Consider the following 15,747-nt stretch of genomic DNA (forward strand, 5'->3'; position numbering starts at 1 on the left):
CACCACTTGCCCGTTTTGTGACCTTGGGGTCATTCATTAGCTTCTCTCTGCCTCAATTTCCTCATCTATAAAAATGTGGGATAAGATGCTGATGCTCCCTCCTACTTAAAGTGTGAGTCTCACTTTGGGTAGGATCCCTGCCTGATTTGTTTATAATTGTATCTGATCTAGTCCTTAGCACAGTACTTGGAAAATAGTACGTGCTTCATTTTTTTATGGTATTTGTTAAGTATTTACTCTGCATCAAGAACCGTTCTTGGGATAGGTACAAGTTTATCCAGCTGAACACAATCCCTGCCCTCCATGAGGCTCACAGTCTAAATTGGAAGGAGGAGGATTTACTCCCCATTTTACACATGAGGTAACTGAGTCACAAAAAAGTTAAGTGACTTGTCAAAGGTCACACAGCAAGCAATTGGTAGAGCCAGGAGTAGAACGCAGGTCCTCTGACTCTCAGGTCCAGTCTCTTTCCACTAGGCTACACTGCTTCACTAACAAAAGCCACAATCAATCAATCAATCGTATTTATTGAGCGCTTACTATGTGCAGAGCACTGTACTAAGCTCTTGGGAAGTACAAATTGGCAACACATAGAGACAGTCCCTACCCAACAGTGGGCTCACAGTCTAAAAGGGAGAGACAGAGAACAAAACCAAACATACCAACAAAATAAAATAAATAGGATAGAAATGTACAAGTAAAATAAATAAATAAATAAATAGAGTAATAAATATGTACAACCATATATACAGGTGCTGTGGGGAAGGGAAGGAGGTAAGATGGGGGGATGGAGAGGGGGACGAGGGGGGAGGAAGGAAGGGGCTCAGTCTGGGAAGGCCTCCTGGAGGAGGTGAGCTCTCAGCAGGGCCTTGAAGGGAGGAAGAGAGCTAGCTTGGCGGAGGGGCAGAGGGAGGGCATTCCAGGCCCGGGGGATGACGTGGGCCGGGGGTCGATGGCGGGACAGGCGAGAACGAGGTACAGTGAGGAGATTAGCGGTGGAGGAGCGGAGGGTGCGGGCTGGGCAGTAGAAGGAGAGAAGGGAGGTGAGGTAGGAGGGGGTGAGGTGATGGAGAGCCTTGAAGCCCAGGGTGAGGAGTTTCTGCCTGATGCGCAGATTGATTGGTAGCCATTGGAGGTTTTTGAGGAGGGGAGTAATATGCCCAGAGCGTTTCTGGACAAAGATAATCCGGGCAGCAACATGAGGTATGGATTGAAGTGGAGAGAGACACGAGGATGGGAGATCAGAGAGAAGGCTGGTGCAGTAGTCCAGACGGGATAGGATGAGAGCTTGAATGAGCAGGGTAGCGGTTTGGATGGAGAGGAAAGGGCAGATCTTGGCAATGTTGCGGAGCTGAGACCGGCAGGTTTTGGTGACGGCTTGGATGTGAGGGGTGAACGAGAGAGCGGAGTCGAGGATGACACCAAGGTTGCGGACTTGTGAGACGGGAAGGATGGTAGTGCCATCAACAGAGATGGGAAAGTCAGGGAGAGGACAAGGTTTGGGAGGGAAGACAAGGAGCTCAGTCTTCAACATGTTGAGCTTTAGGTGGTGGGCAGACATCCAGATGGAGATGTCCTGAAGGCAGGAGGAGATGCGAGCCTGGAGGGAGGGGGAGAGAGCAGGGGCAGAGATGTAGATCTGGGTGTCATCAGCGTAGAGATGGTAGTTGAAGCCGTGGGAGCGAATGAGGTCACCAAGGGAGTGAGTGTAGATTGAGAACAGAAGGGGACCAAGCACTGAACCTTGGGGAACCCCCACAGTAAGAGGATGGGAGGGGGAGGAGGAGCCTGCAAAAGAGACTGAGAAAGAACGACAGGAGAGATAAGAGGAGAACCAGGAGAGGACGGAGTCTGTGAAGCCAAGGTCAGATCGCGTGTTGGTTGAGGAGAAGGGGGTGGTCCGCAGTGTCAAAGGCAGCTGAGAGGTCGAGGAGGATTAGGACAGAGTATGAGCCGTTGGATTTGGCAAGCAGGAGGTCATTGGTGACCTTTGAGAGGGCAGTTTCCATGGAATGAAGGGGACGGAAGCCAGACTGGAGGGGGTCGAGGAGAGAGTTGTTGTTGAGGAATTCTAGGCAGCGCGTGTAGACAACTCGTTCAAGGAGTTTGGAAAGGAATGGTAGGAGGGATATGGGACGATAACTAGAAGGTGAGGTGGGGTCAAGAGAGGGTCTTTTTAGGATGGGAGAGACATGGGCATGTTTGAAGGCAGAGGGGAAGGAACCAGTGGAGAGTGAGCGGTTGAAGATGGAAGTTAAGGAGGGGAGAAGGGATGGAGTGAGAGATTTCATAAGATGAGAGGGAATGGGGTCAGAAGCACAGGTGGCCGGAGTAGCACTTGAGAGGAGGGAGGAGAGTTCCTCTGAGGATACCGCTGGGAAGGATGGGAGAGTAGCAGAGAGTGTTGTGAGCCGGGGGGTTGGAGAAAGGGGGGAAGAGACTTTGGGGAGGTCGGACCTGATGGATTTAATTTTGTTAATGAAGTAGGAGGCCAGATCGTTGGGGGTGAGGGAAGGAGGAGGGGGAGGAACCGGGGGCCTGAGAAGGGAGTTGAATGTACGGAAGAGCTGGCGGGGGTGATGGGCATGGGTGCCCATAAGGGAGGAGAAATAGTTTTGTCTGGCAGAAGAGAGGGCTGAGTTAAGGCAGGAAAGGATAAACTTGAAGTGAACGAGGTTGGCATGGGGTTTAGACTTTCGCCAGCAGGGTTCGGCAGCTCGAGCATAAGAGCGAAGGAGGCGGACAGTGGCAGTGATCCAGGGCTGTGGGTTAGTGGTGCGAGAGCGGCGAAGGGAAAGGGGAGCGAGTGAGTCCAGCTGAGTAGAAAGGGTAGAGTTGAGAGCAGTAATCTGATCATCAAGACTGGGTAGAGAGGAGAGGGCGGCGAGGTGGGGTGTGAGGCGCTCCGAAAGATGGGTGGGGTCCAGAGAGCGGAGATCTCTGTGAGGGAGTAATACGGATTTACAGGGGAAAGGAGTGTGAGTGAGGAGGCAGGTGAGAAGATTATGATCAGAGAGAGGGATTACAGAGTTGGTGAGGGTGGTGGACACAGTGCAGCAGTAGGACATGATGAGGTCGAGGGTATGACCAAGTTGGTGAGTGGGTGAGGTGGGGTGGAGGAAGAGGTTGGCAGCGTCAAGGAGAGATAGAAGGCGGGTGGCAGAGGAGTCGTTAGGGATATCCATGTGGATATCCAAATGCCAAATGCTAAATGCCAAAGGAGAGGCTTATATTTTCTGACGATAAGAAATGGAAGCAGCATTGCCCTGGAAGTCAGATGGACCTGGGTTCTAAAACTGGCTCCACCACTTATCTGCTGGGTGACCTTGGGGAACTCACTTAACTTCTCTGTGCCTCAGTTACCTCATCTGTAAAATGGAGATTAAGATTTTGAGCCTTATGTGGGACATTGAATGAATGAATGAATGAATGACATAGATTGTGTCCACCTGACTAACGTGTATTTAACCCAGTGCTTAGTACAGTGCCTGGCACATAGTGAGCAGTTAACAAATATTCATTCATTCATTCAGTTGTATTTATTGAGTGCTTACTGTGTGCAGAGCACTTTCCTAAGCGCTTGGAGAAGCAGCATGGCTCAGTGGAAAAAGCCCAGGCTTTGGAGTCAGAGGTCATGGGTTCAAACCCTGGCTATGCCACTTGTCAGCTGTGTGACTTTGGGCAAATCACTTAACTTCCCTGTGCCTCAGTTCCCCCATCTGTAAAATGGGGATTAAGACTGTGAGCCCCCTGTGGTACAACCTGATCACTTTGTAACCTCCCCAGCGCTTAGAACAGTGCTTTGCACATAGTAAGTGCTTAATAAATGTCATTATTATTATTATTATAGATCGGCAACATATAGAGATGGTCCCTACCCAACAACGGGCTCACAGTCTAGGAGGGGGAGACAAATAACAAAACAAAACAAGTAGATGTGTCAATACCATCAGAATAAATAGAATTATAGTTATATACACATCATTAATAAAATCAATAGAGTAATAAATATGTACAAATATACACAAGTGCTGTGGGGACGAGAAGGGGGTAGGGCAGAGGTGGAGAGGGGAGGAGGAGGAGAGGAAAAAGGGGGGGTCCCAATCATAAAAAATACCATTCAAAAAAAAAAGATCAGAGCTTTCCCACAGTGTCCATTCTATTCAGAACTAGGCCTGAGCAGTGGGGCTTGGATACCAAGATTCTGTCACCCTCGTACCACCAATCTCATTCCTGATCCCATTCCCACATTTACAGTTGCACAGGATGAACCAGGCAATAAAAGGATGCCAGGGGGCCTACAGGCTGAGCTCTCCTGATGTAGAGATTTTTAAACAGCATCCTGCTGTGTCAGAACAATCTGCTCTCCTCATCAAAGAAATGTTCTAATGAAGGGGGCAAGTTCCTCGTGCCAGAATCTAAATGCATTTGAGTGCTCCTGACTCTCAAAGCTGTTCCAGTTTTCAGAAGATCAAACTCAAATCACGGCCAACATAATTAAGTACTATGATTGCAAGGGGCTCATCAGAGCTTCAAAGTTCCCCCAAGAGAGGTGATGTGGCTTCCAAAAAAGAAGAAAACAAGAAATCCTACCGTGTGAAAACAGCACAATGGAAAGTGCAGAATCATACAGGCGGCTTCTGCGATTATTTCTGAATTAGCGGCTCCCGAGATTATTTCTGAACTGAACCAGGGGACATGAAGAAGGTGAGATATTCTGTTGGGGCCATATTCGGTTGCTGATGGGAAATTATTGGCACTTGAAGTATTAGATCACAAGACTTTAATATGTAAAAATGAAATATGAGGTCATAACAAGATCCAGAACAAAAGACACAAAAATTACTCTCTAGATTGTAAGCTTCTTCTGGGCATGGACCATGTTTACCAACTCTTGTTGTATGGTACTTTTCCCTAACTCTCAGTATAGTGCTCAGCAGGCAGTAAGAGCTCAGTAAATACCACTGATTTATCTTGCTCCTCAGTGAAATTTACTCTTTTCTGCAGGTTCACAATTCCGTCTTCTAGACTGTGAGCCCGCTGTTGGGTAGGGACCGTCTCTATATGTTGCCAACTTGTACTTCCCAAGCGCTTAGTGCAGTGCTCTGCACCCAGTAAGCGCTCAATAAATACGATTGAAAGAATGAATTAATTAATTAATGAGTCCTATAACCCAATATGTCTGATGTTCGCCAAACGACCTCATTCCAAGCTGTAATAGTTGTAGTATTGTTAAAGCGCTATGTGCCAGGTACTGTACTAAGCACTGGGGTAGATAAAAGCAAACTGGGTTAGACACAATCCCTGTCCCACAAGGGGCTCACACTCTTAATCCCCATTTTACAGATGAGGTAATTGAGGCAAAGAGAAGTTATGTGACTTGTCCAAGGTCACACAGAAAAGAAATAATGGAGCAGAGACTCCCAGGCTGATGCTCTATCGAGTTGGCCACAAAGTTAGAGGCCCCAAAAGAGTTGCCAAATCCATATGGACATTTCTACTACTTATAGTATATTTGAATCCTGAAACTGCAATTCCCTTCAGCTAAGATTTGCGGGACCAAACTCACCGACCTGGGTGACTCTTTGACTACCCAAAAGAATAATATTGTTTTCTCATATTAAATTGATAAATTTGACTGTGTCTACAATTCTATTGCATTGTACTCTCCCAATTGTTTAGTACAGTGTTCTGCACACACTAAGCGCTCCATAAATAACATAGATTGATAGACTGACATTATAATAATAATAATATTGATAGCATTTATTAAGTGCTTATTATGTGCAAAGCACTGTTCTAAGTGCTGGGTTGGTTACAAGGTGATCACATTGTCCCACTGGGGGCTCACAGTCTTAATCCCCATTTTACAGATGAGGTAACTGAGGCACAGAGAAGTTGTGACTTGCCCAAAGCCACACAGCTGGCAATTGGCGGAGTTGGAATTTGAACTCATGACCTCTGACTCCAAAGCCCTTGCTCTTTCCACTGAGCCACGCTGGTTCTCTATGAGGTTGTGTTACTCAAGTCTCCTATCTCCCTGAGAAGGATCAAAATCTCGCAGGAGATTATATTGCTAAAATTCAATCCAGTCAATCAGTCGTATTTATCGAGCACATACTCTGCACAGAGCACTGTACTAATCAGTTGGGAGAGTACAATATGACAGACACATTTCCTACTCACAAATCCACCCTTTTCTCTCAATCCTAACAGCTACCATGCTGATCTAACCTCTTATCCTATCCTGCTTTGACTACTGCATCTGACTCCTCGCTGACTTCCTGGCTCCTATTTCCCCACTCCAGTTCATACTTCACTCTCCTGCCTGGATCATTTTTAAACAAAAACGTTCAGTCCATGTCTCCCCACTCCTCAAGGGCCTCCATTGTCTGCCCATCCACAACTACATTAAACAGAAGCTCCTTCCCAATGGCTTTGAAGTACTCAATCAGCTCACCCCATCTTAACTCACCTCACTCAACCATCTCCAACTTGTACTTCCCAAGCGCTTAGTACAGTGCTCTGCACACAGTAAGCGCTCAATAAATACGATTGAATGAATGAATAAATGAATGAATCTCCTACTAGAGCTCAGCCCACACGCTCCATTCCTCTATCACCAGCTTACTCGTTGTGTCCCAATCTCATCTATCTCCCTGCTGGCCCCTTTCCCACATCTTCTCCCTAGTCTGGAACTCCCTCCCTCTCCAAAAATGGCAGACCACCACTCTCTCCACCTTTATTATTATTAAGGTCACATTTCCTGCAAGAGGCCATCCCTGATTAATCCCTCTTGTCTCTAGCTCGCTCTCCCTTCTGCACTGTCTCTGCGTTTGAATATGTGACCTCTGGACATTTGATATTCATCGCACCCCCAACTCCACAACATGTATGTACATATCTTTAAATTATGTTTTATAAATCACTTACTTATTTGCATTAATGTCTGCCTGACCCTGTAGACTGTAAACTCGTTATGGACAGGGAACGTTTCTGCTAATTCTGTTGTATTGTACTCTCCGTCGTGCTTAGTACAGTGCTCTGCACATAGTAAGCACTCTCTAAATGCCATTGATTAATTGATGGGTTGATTATATTTACTAGCTTTCTCTGATCCATTCTTACAGACTAGCCACTCAACCTGTAAAGAAAGTCTACATACACATCTGAACCCACAATTTTGTGGTGGGCCCCTTTAATAGAAGTCGGATACCATACAGGTCTCCTCAGCAGTGGGGAAAGGGCATACGATAGGCCGAGTGGTCACTTATGAACCCTCCCTTTTCTGTTACATAGGCAACCACTCTGCCCACCCAGTCATCCTCCCAACTGGGCAGAATGGGGACAGGGTGGGCTGAGACTGGAGGGAGAGGGAGGAGACAACACGGGGAATGGGCAGGATGGTCTCAGGGCAGTCTCAGATGGGCTGCAGCAAAGTTCAGGCCGTGTTTTATCCCAGCAACCCAGAGCAGTATCAACTTTTTGTTTATTCAACCCATTGGAATTAGCCCCCACCTGACCCAGGCTCATGCCCTAACACTAATTATCCATCAATCAATAGTATTTGAGTCCCTACTATATGCACAGCAATATATTAAGTGCTTCGGAGTGTACAGTGGATTAGGCAAGATCCCTGCCTTCACGGATTTTACAAGTTCTAGGGGATTTGCAAGTACTAAGGTGGAAGTTGGCCGGGGAGGGGATGGATACAGGTGCAGAGATGAGAAATTAATCAGGGAAGTCCTCCTGGAGGGAGGGATTAGGATAGGGATTTTTACCCCTTCTCCCTTCTACTTAGAGTATTTAGTCCCATATGGGATTGGAGACTGTCTGACCTAATTTCTTGTGTCTATCCCAGCGCTTAGTACAGTGCTTGGCATATAGTAATAGTTTAATAATAATAATAATAATTATTATTATTATCATTATTATTGTTGCTGTTGTTATTAGAGATGTGATTTTAACAGGTCTTTGAAGATGGGGAGAGCTATGTAACTTGTAGATGTGCAAGTCTCTAGAGAAGAAGGGAATGAGCTGTCAAAAATCCACCTGCCAATTCAAATTTATGCCAAATGGAGAAAACACAACTCTGGCAGCGGTGAGCAGGCTCTCTCAACCCTATATAGCTCAAAATTCAGGGCTCATAGAGAACATAGCTGAGGAGAGACACTCTATTAACAAGCAAGAAGGAGTATGAAATCTCTCGCTCCATCCCTTCTCCCCTCCTTAACTTCCATCTTCAACCGCTCACTCTCCACTGGTTCCTTCCCCTCTGCCTTCAAACATGCCCATGTCTCTCCCATCCTAAAAAAACCCTCTCTTGACCCCACCTCACCTTCTAGTTATCGTCCCATATCCCTCCTACCATTCCTTTCCAAACTCCTTGAACGAGTTGTCTACACTCGCTGCCTAGAATTCCTCAACAACAACTCTCTCCTCGACCCCCTCCAGTCTGGCTTCCGTCCCCTTCATTCCACGGAAACTGCCCTCTCAAAGGTCACCAATGACCTCCTGCTTGCCAAATCTAACGGCTCATATTCTGTCCTAATCCTCCTCGACCTCTCAGCTGCCTTTGACACTGTGGACCACCCCCTTCTCCTCAACACGCTATCTGACCTTGGCTTCACAGACTCCGTCCTCTCCTGGTTCTCCTCTTATCTCTCCTGTCGTTCTTTCTCAGTCTCTTTTGCAGGCTCCTCCTCCCCCTCCCATCCTCTTACTGTGGGGGTTCCCCAAGGTTCAGTGCTTGGTCCCCTTCTGTTCTCAATCTATACTCACTCCCTTGGTGACCTCATTCGCTCCCACGGCTTCAACTATCATCTCTATGCTGATGACACCCAGATCTACATCTCTGCCCCTGCTCTCTCCCCCTCCCTCCAGGCTTGCATCTCCTCCTGCCTTCAGGACATCTCCATCGGGATGTCCGCCCGCCACCTAAAGCTCAACATGTTGAAGACTGAGCTCCTTGTCTTCCCTCCCAAACCTTGTCCTCTCCCTGACTTTCCCATCTCTGTTGACGGCACTACCATCCTTCCCGTCTTGCAAGCCCGCAACCTTGGTGTCATCCTCGACTCCACTCTCTCATTCACCCCTCACATCCAAGCCGTCACCAAAACCTGCCGATCTCAGCTCCGTAACATTGCCAAGATCCGCCCTTTCCTCTCCATCCAAACTGCTACCCTGCTCATTCAAGCTCTCATCCTATCCCGTCTGGACTACTGCACCAGCCTTCTCTCTGATCTCCCATCCTCGTGTCTCTCTCCACTTCAGTCCATACTTCATGCTGCTGCCCAGATTATCTTTGTCCAGAAATGCTCTGGGCATATTACTCCCCTCCTCAAATATCTCCAGTGGCTACCGATCAATCTGCGCATCAGGCAGAAACTCCTCACCCTGGGCTTCAAGGCTCTCCATCACCTCGCCCCCTCCTACCTCACCTCCCTTCTCTCCTTCTACTGCCCAGCCCGCAACCTCCGCTCCTCCACCGCTAATCTCCTCACTGTACCTCGTTCTCGCCTGTCCCGCCGTCGGCCCCCGGCCCACGTCATCCCCCGGGCCTGGAATGCCCTCCCTCTGCCCCTCCGCCAAGCTAGCTCTCTTCCTCCCTTCAAGGCCCTGCTGAGAGCTCACCTCCTCCAGGAGGCCTTCCCAGACTGAGCCCCTTCCTTCCTCCCCCCTCGTCCCCCTCTCCATCCCCCCGCCTTACCTCCTTCCCTTCCCCACAGCACCTGTATATATGTATATATGGTTGTACATATTTATTACTCTATTTATTTATTTATTTATTTTACTTGTACATTTCTATCCTATTTATTTTATTTTGTTGGTATGTTTGGTTCTGTTCTCTGTCTCCCCCTTTTAGACTGTGAGCCCACTGTTGGGTAGGGACTGTCTCTATGTGCTGCCAATTTGTACTTCCCAAGGGCTTAGTACAGTGCTCTGCACATAGTAAGCGCTCAATAAATACGATTGATTGATTGATTGATTGAGTAGATCCACAGAGTCCTGGATTCCCAGAACAGACATGTGACTGCAGGTATCCAGTTAGCACTCCACACTCCCATTCCTGTCCAGACTCCTTCAATAGGTTATACACACTGATGCCTCAACTTCCTCCCTTCCAGCACCCTTTTAACCCTCTAGAATTCCAGTTTTCTCTTCCTGGGATCCACTGAGATGGCTCGCCCCAAAGTCACCAATGACCTCGTTCTAGTCACGTCTAACAGAATCTACTCCATCTTAAATATGGCACTGTGGGCTATTCTCCTTCTCCAGGAAACACTATCTAATTTTGGGTTCTCTGAGTCAGCTCTCTACCTCTCTGACCACTCCTTGGTCTTTTTTTTACCAACTCTTCCTCTGGCTCCACTCCTCAACTGTGGGTGCCCCTCAAAGTTTAGTTCTGGATCCCATTCTCTTTTCAATTTATACTCACTTCCTTGGGTGCTCATCCACTCCCATGCATCCAAAATACCATCTCAATGAGGCTAACTCTGAAATCTACCTCGATAACCTTGACCTCACCTCTGCCTTCTCAGATTTCATCCTGTCCCCAGGGAATCTCTACATGGGTGTTCCACCTGTGCTACCCTGCCAACCTTCACTGCCAAAATGTTAAGCTTTTTCAGTGACAAGATTCTATTTTATAAATGAATAACCGTGAGGAGGAGCGGAGCTAGTTTTGGGTGGAGATTGAGCCTGATTGACACTTATAAGGGACATAAGGGGAAACTTATGGCAGTTGGTGAGAAGAACCCAGCTTAGACTGTGAGCCCGCTGTTGGGTAGGGACCGTCCCTATATGTTGCAAACTTGTACTTCCCAAGCACTTCGTACAGTGCTCTGCACACAGTAAGTGCTCAATAAATACGATTGAATGAATTAGATCCTCAGCTAGGCCTTCTCACTATGGGCAAACACCCATAATGCCAATTGTTGGGCAGAGTGGGCAGAGTGTTTCAAGAGACAGGACTTCAGGGGATTAGTGATGTCATCTCTGTATGTAATAGGTGAAAGGGATGAGGACGTCTAATGCAGTAATCTGCACACAGAAAGCACTCTATAAATATGACTGATTAATTGATTGATAGGTTACCTGTTTGTCATCACCAAGAGTTAGGTTAGAGACAAATTAGGGATAGCCCCCACTTGGAAAAGTGTAAACAAAGTCTCCTCTGCAATTCCAGACAACTTCAGTGTGCTGAAAACTGGGACTCTGACCACCATTCCTGGCTGACCGCATTTCCCATTGGTCTCAGTGCCCTTGAGAACATATGTGTGTGTTTGTGAAGGGTTGGGGGACACTTGTACATAAGAAAACAACCTGGGAAGTGTGGGTAGCCTGTTTTTATAAAAGAAAATGCTAATGCTAATCAGTACTATGCTCCTACTTCACTCCCATTCGTCCCCATTTTAGAATGATTTGTTTTTTAACTGGCAGCTTCCATTTTGAGTTGGTATTATTGGATAATCAAGCAAATGCTTTAAAAACTAATGCAGGCAGAGCAATTACTGTCACTGCAAAATAAATCCAAACTTGCTGATTTAAAAAAAGAGTGGAGAAGAAATGGGCCTGACCTTCTTTTCAGACATAAAACCCTGCTATAAACCCCACAAGCCAGAGGCACTAGGAAACTAAATAAAAAACCCCAGAGACAGAATGTGGCCTTAAATAGCTGAAATAGCATTAATTATTAGACACTTGATGAATACTGTTGGTCTGTCAGAAGGATGCCAGTTGGACTGAGAAACTAATCTACACAGTGCAGCTAGGCTCAGAGGAATTTCACATTATGATATCAAACTCCCAACCTATGGAAGACACAAATTAAGTAATCCTCATTCCTCATTCTTTTGCTTTTTTGCCTCATTACTTTAACGTTTTTCTCTGCATTTTTTTTCTTCTTACTAAATTGAGATTCATGTTATACTGGTGCTATAAAAAGTTGTGCCCACCACTCTGTATTTGGTGAGTTTGCCATCTATAAATTCTGCATGTTAACTTTGGATGTTTATGAGAGCTTGTTACACTCAAAGAGTCTAATACGGGAGAATCATTTCTATTTTAGAAATCCTATTCTGCAATAACCCATCACTCAATCAAGAAGGAATAGACCAAAGTCCAACTTCCCAGAGCAGATATGTGTCTGTTCCTTTCAGCTATCCAGGTAACACTCCACCTTCTCCACTCCCAATCCTGTCCAAACTCTTTGAATGGGTTATATACACTGATGCCTCAACTTCCTCCCTTCCAGCTCCCAACTTAACCCTCTACAATCTGGTTTTCTCCCCCCTTGGTCCACTGAGTCTAATACAGGAGAATCATTGGCCTTCTGTCCAAGAAATCCCATTCTGCAATAAATCTACACTCAATGTCTGATCTTTTCAGAAAACCTGTCCTATATCCTCTGGGTTTTTGTTTGTTTGTTTGTTTATCTGTTTTGTTTGTAAATATAGATTACTTCCTCAAAGAAAGAAAACCACCTGAGAAGTTTGGTACAGATTTCAGTGGGTTTTTTGATGGTATTCCCAGCTATCATCTACACTTTCAATTTTAATTGCTTGTTGTTCCCCTCAACCTACATGGGGGAAGTCAAATAGTGACTCCAGAGCCATTCACAGCTCTTGTCTAAAGGCTAAGAGTGGCTTTTGGAAAACCCATCCACACCAATCAATGGCTCCCTGTGGGATTGGACTATCCCAGAGTGAATATGCCTAGTGACCCCGTAGTTTGTGAAGTTAGATTATGCTGACCACATATTCTGATTTAGCCAGGGTGGTCTCAAAAATTGGCAGCTATTCTAAACCATTTTAGAAAACTATGCAAAATACCCCAGGACAGGAACTTTCCTGGCTTAACTTGCACTGTTCACCAAATACTCTTGCTCAGTTTAAAAACTTAACTTCAGGAGTTGGGCTGAAGAGCTCACAATAAGTGCTCAGGTCAAGATAGCTCTGACTCCCACACTCCTCATCAGCTCCTCTCCTCTCAGAGCCTCTAACTCCAGCTCAGAAATGCCCCAGGTCATCCCAGCTTGGATCCCTACGCTACCTCATCTCAACCTATGGCTCATTAAAGGAGAGCTTTTCCAATTTAGTGTTGACCTCTCTGAGGAGGGTCTTTGTGAGGCCATGGTTAGACAAAGGGTTAATGAATATCCCCACTGTGCTGTGAGACCATGTCTTCAGAAGAGTCCTGAGATTCTCTGAGGGCAGGTATCATCCAAACAATACCGTGTCCCTTCTTGGCAATTTCTTCCAGTATCAAAATAATAACCTTTAAGAGGCTAATTCAGAGGAAACATAAACGGATCATTCCTATTCACTCAGGCAAAAGACCACCTGATTCTACATGCATCTGATTTAAAACTCTTCCAAATAATGTTTACTGTATAGTAATAGTTTTGCAAAGTCCACAGTATTATCATTATTATTGATTATTAGTATTATTATCTTAAATACATTAAAATGATTTGGAAGATTTTTAAATTGCCAACATCAAAGCATGCTTAACGTATGGGAAAAATTCTAGGAATCCTTAATTTTCCTATTATTTCAAAGGGATGATAACTAAGGAGGCAGATGAGGGGCATGAAGTATCATTTAAATTAATATTCTGATGTTTCGCTGTTTTAAGAACACCTGTTCTAACCTGGAGCCTGAGATTTAGGAGGTTTCGGGGAGAGGTCAGAGAACACGAAAGAGTGGAGGGCAGGCAGAGGTCTGGGTCATGATATGCTCTGCCACCAGAGTTTCAGGAACTGATAAACAGGACTCCCAGCATCCTGCATGCCTCCCTCTCCCAGAGTGGCACAAGGCAGGTAATAATAATAATAATAATAATAATAATAATAATAATAATAATAATAATAGTTATGATATTTGTTAAGCACTTACTTTGTGCTGAGCACTATACTAAGCACTGGAGTAGATACAAGATAATATCAGGCCACACAAGAGGCTCACAGTCTAAGCAGGAGGGAGAACAGGATTGAATCCCCATTTTGTAGATGAAAAAATTGAGGCACAGAGAACTTAAGCGATTTAAGGTCACACAGCAGGTAAGTGATGAGGCAGAATTAGAACTCAAATCCTCTGACTCCCAAATCCATTGTCTTTTTACTAGGCTATGCTGCTTCAGGTTATGAGAAAGGATCTGGGAGGATAGGACCAACCTGGAGCCAGGGGGAGAGCACGCCCCATAACTAGTAATGAACTATTTTTATGCTGTCCTTCATTTGTTTACTTTATCTTGTTTCCTCTTTCCTCTATGTGTCTGTCATCCTTACTCCCTTTAGATTAGCAGCAGAATGGCATAGTGGATACAGCACAGTCAGAAGGTCACGGGTTCTAATCCAGCTCTGCCACTTGTCGGCTGTGTGACCCTGGGCAAGCCACTTCACTTCTCTGTGCCTCAGTAACCTCATCTGTAAATTGGGGATTGGGGCTGTGAGCCCCAAGTGGGACAGGGATTGTGTCCAACTTGATTTGCTTGTATCCACCCCAGTGCTTGAACAGTGCCCGGCACATAGTAAGCGCTTAGCAAATACCATCATCATCATCAGCAGCAGCATTATGTTCTCTTTAGGTTGGTGGCCATGCCTTAATCAATAGTAATAATGGAATATATTAAGCTCTTATTATCTACCAAGTGCTCCACTAAGCACTGAAGTACATATGAGATAATTAAATCAGAAACAGTCCCTATCCCACATCATAATTACTTAATAAATGATATTATTGATTTATTGATAAAACCATACCTACATTCCAATGTGTTTAGAAAGAATTTGGCATACCGAGCCTCCAAAATGTGTCCAAAGTATAAGTAATAATAGTACTCATAGTATTCATAGTACTCATAGAACAGTGCTTGGCACATAGAAAGTGCTTAACAAATACCATAATTATTATTATTCATTAAGCGATTACTTTGTACAGAACACTGACTAATCACTGGGAGAGAATACAGCCATGGAAATTAGAAATGGTCCCTGTCCCTTATGGGATTCAAAAATGATGATATGCCTATGCCTGAAACAGAGGTGCATGTGAGAAGCAGCATGGCTCAGTGGAAAGAGCACAGGCTTTGGAGTCAGAGGTCATGGGTTCAAATCCCGGCTCCACCAATTGTCAGCTGTGTGACTTTGGGCAAGTCACTTAACTTCTCTGTGCCTCAGTTACCTCATCTGTAAAGTGGAGATTAAGACTGTGAGCCCCACGTGGGACAACCTGATCACCTTGTAACCTCCCCAGCACTTAGAACAGTGCTTTGCACATAAGTGCTTAATCAATGCTATTATAATAATAATAATGCCACCGTAATGACCAACATTTCCATTTTCCAGTCTATCAATCAATCAGTTATTTTTTGAACACTTCTGTCTGCAGGGAGATGAACTAAGTACCTAGGAGAATACAACAGAGTTAGTAGATATGATTCTTGCCCCTAAGGAGCTTAAAGTCTTCCTCACTATGCTGCCTGGATAATTTTTTCTAAATAAATCACTCTGCATACAGCTCCCTACTCCTCTAAAACCTCCAGTGGTTGTCCATCCGTCTCCCCATCAAGTAGAAATTGCTCATCACCAGCTTTAAGGCCGTTCTCTCTCCCCTAACTACCCTTGTTCCTCCCACTATAACCCAGCCCCATACAAATGGCTCATCTGGCACCATTCATTCATTCATTCAATCGTTTTTATTGAGCACTTACTGTGTGCAGAACACTGTACTAAGCACTTGGGAA

At 45.4% G+C, this 15,747-nt stretch overlaps 1 protein-coding gene across 1 annotated transcript in view; it reads right to left on the reverse strand.

Moving 5' to 3' along the window:
- Positions 1-15,747, reverse strand: part of HPSE2 (heparanase 2 (inactive)) — a 709,452-nt gene that overhangs the window by 437,306 nt on the left and 256,399 nt on the right. The gene's annotated exons all lie outside the window — the stretch shown is intronic.

Source organism: Tachyglossus aculeatus, chromosome 3, assembly GCF_015852505.1.
Source record: "Tachyglossus aculeatus isolate mTacAcu1 chromosome 3, mTacAcu1.pri, whole genome shotgun sequence".
Taxonomy (NCBI): Eukaryota; Metazoa; Chordata; class Mammalia; order Monotremata; family Tachyglossidae; genus Tachyglossus; species Tachyglossus aculeatus.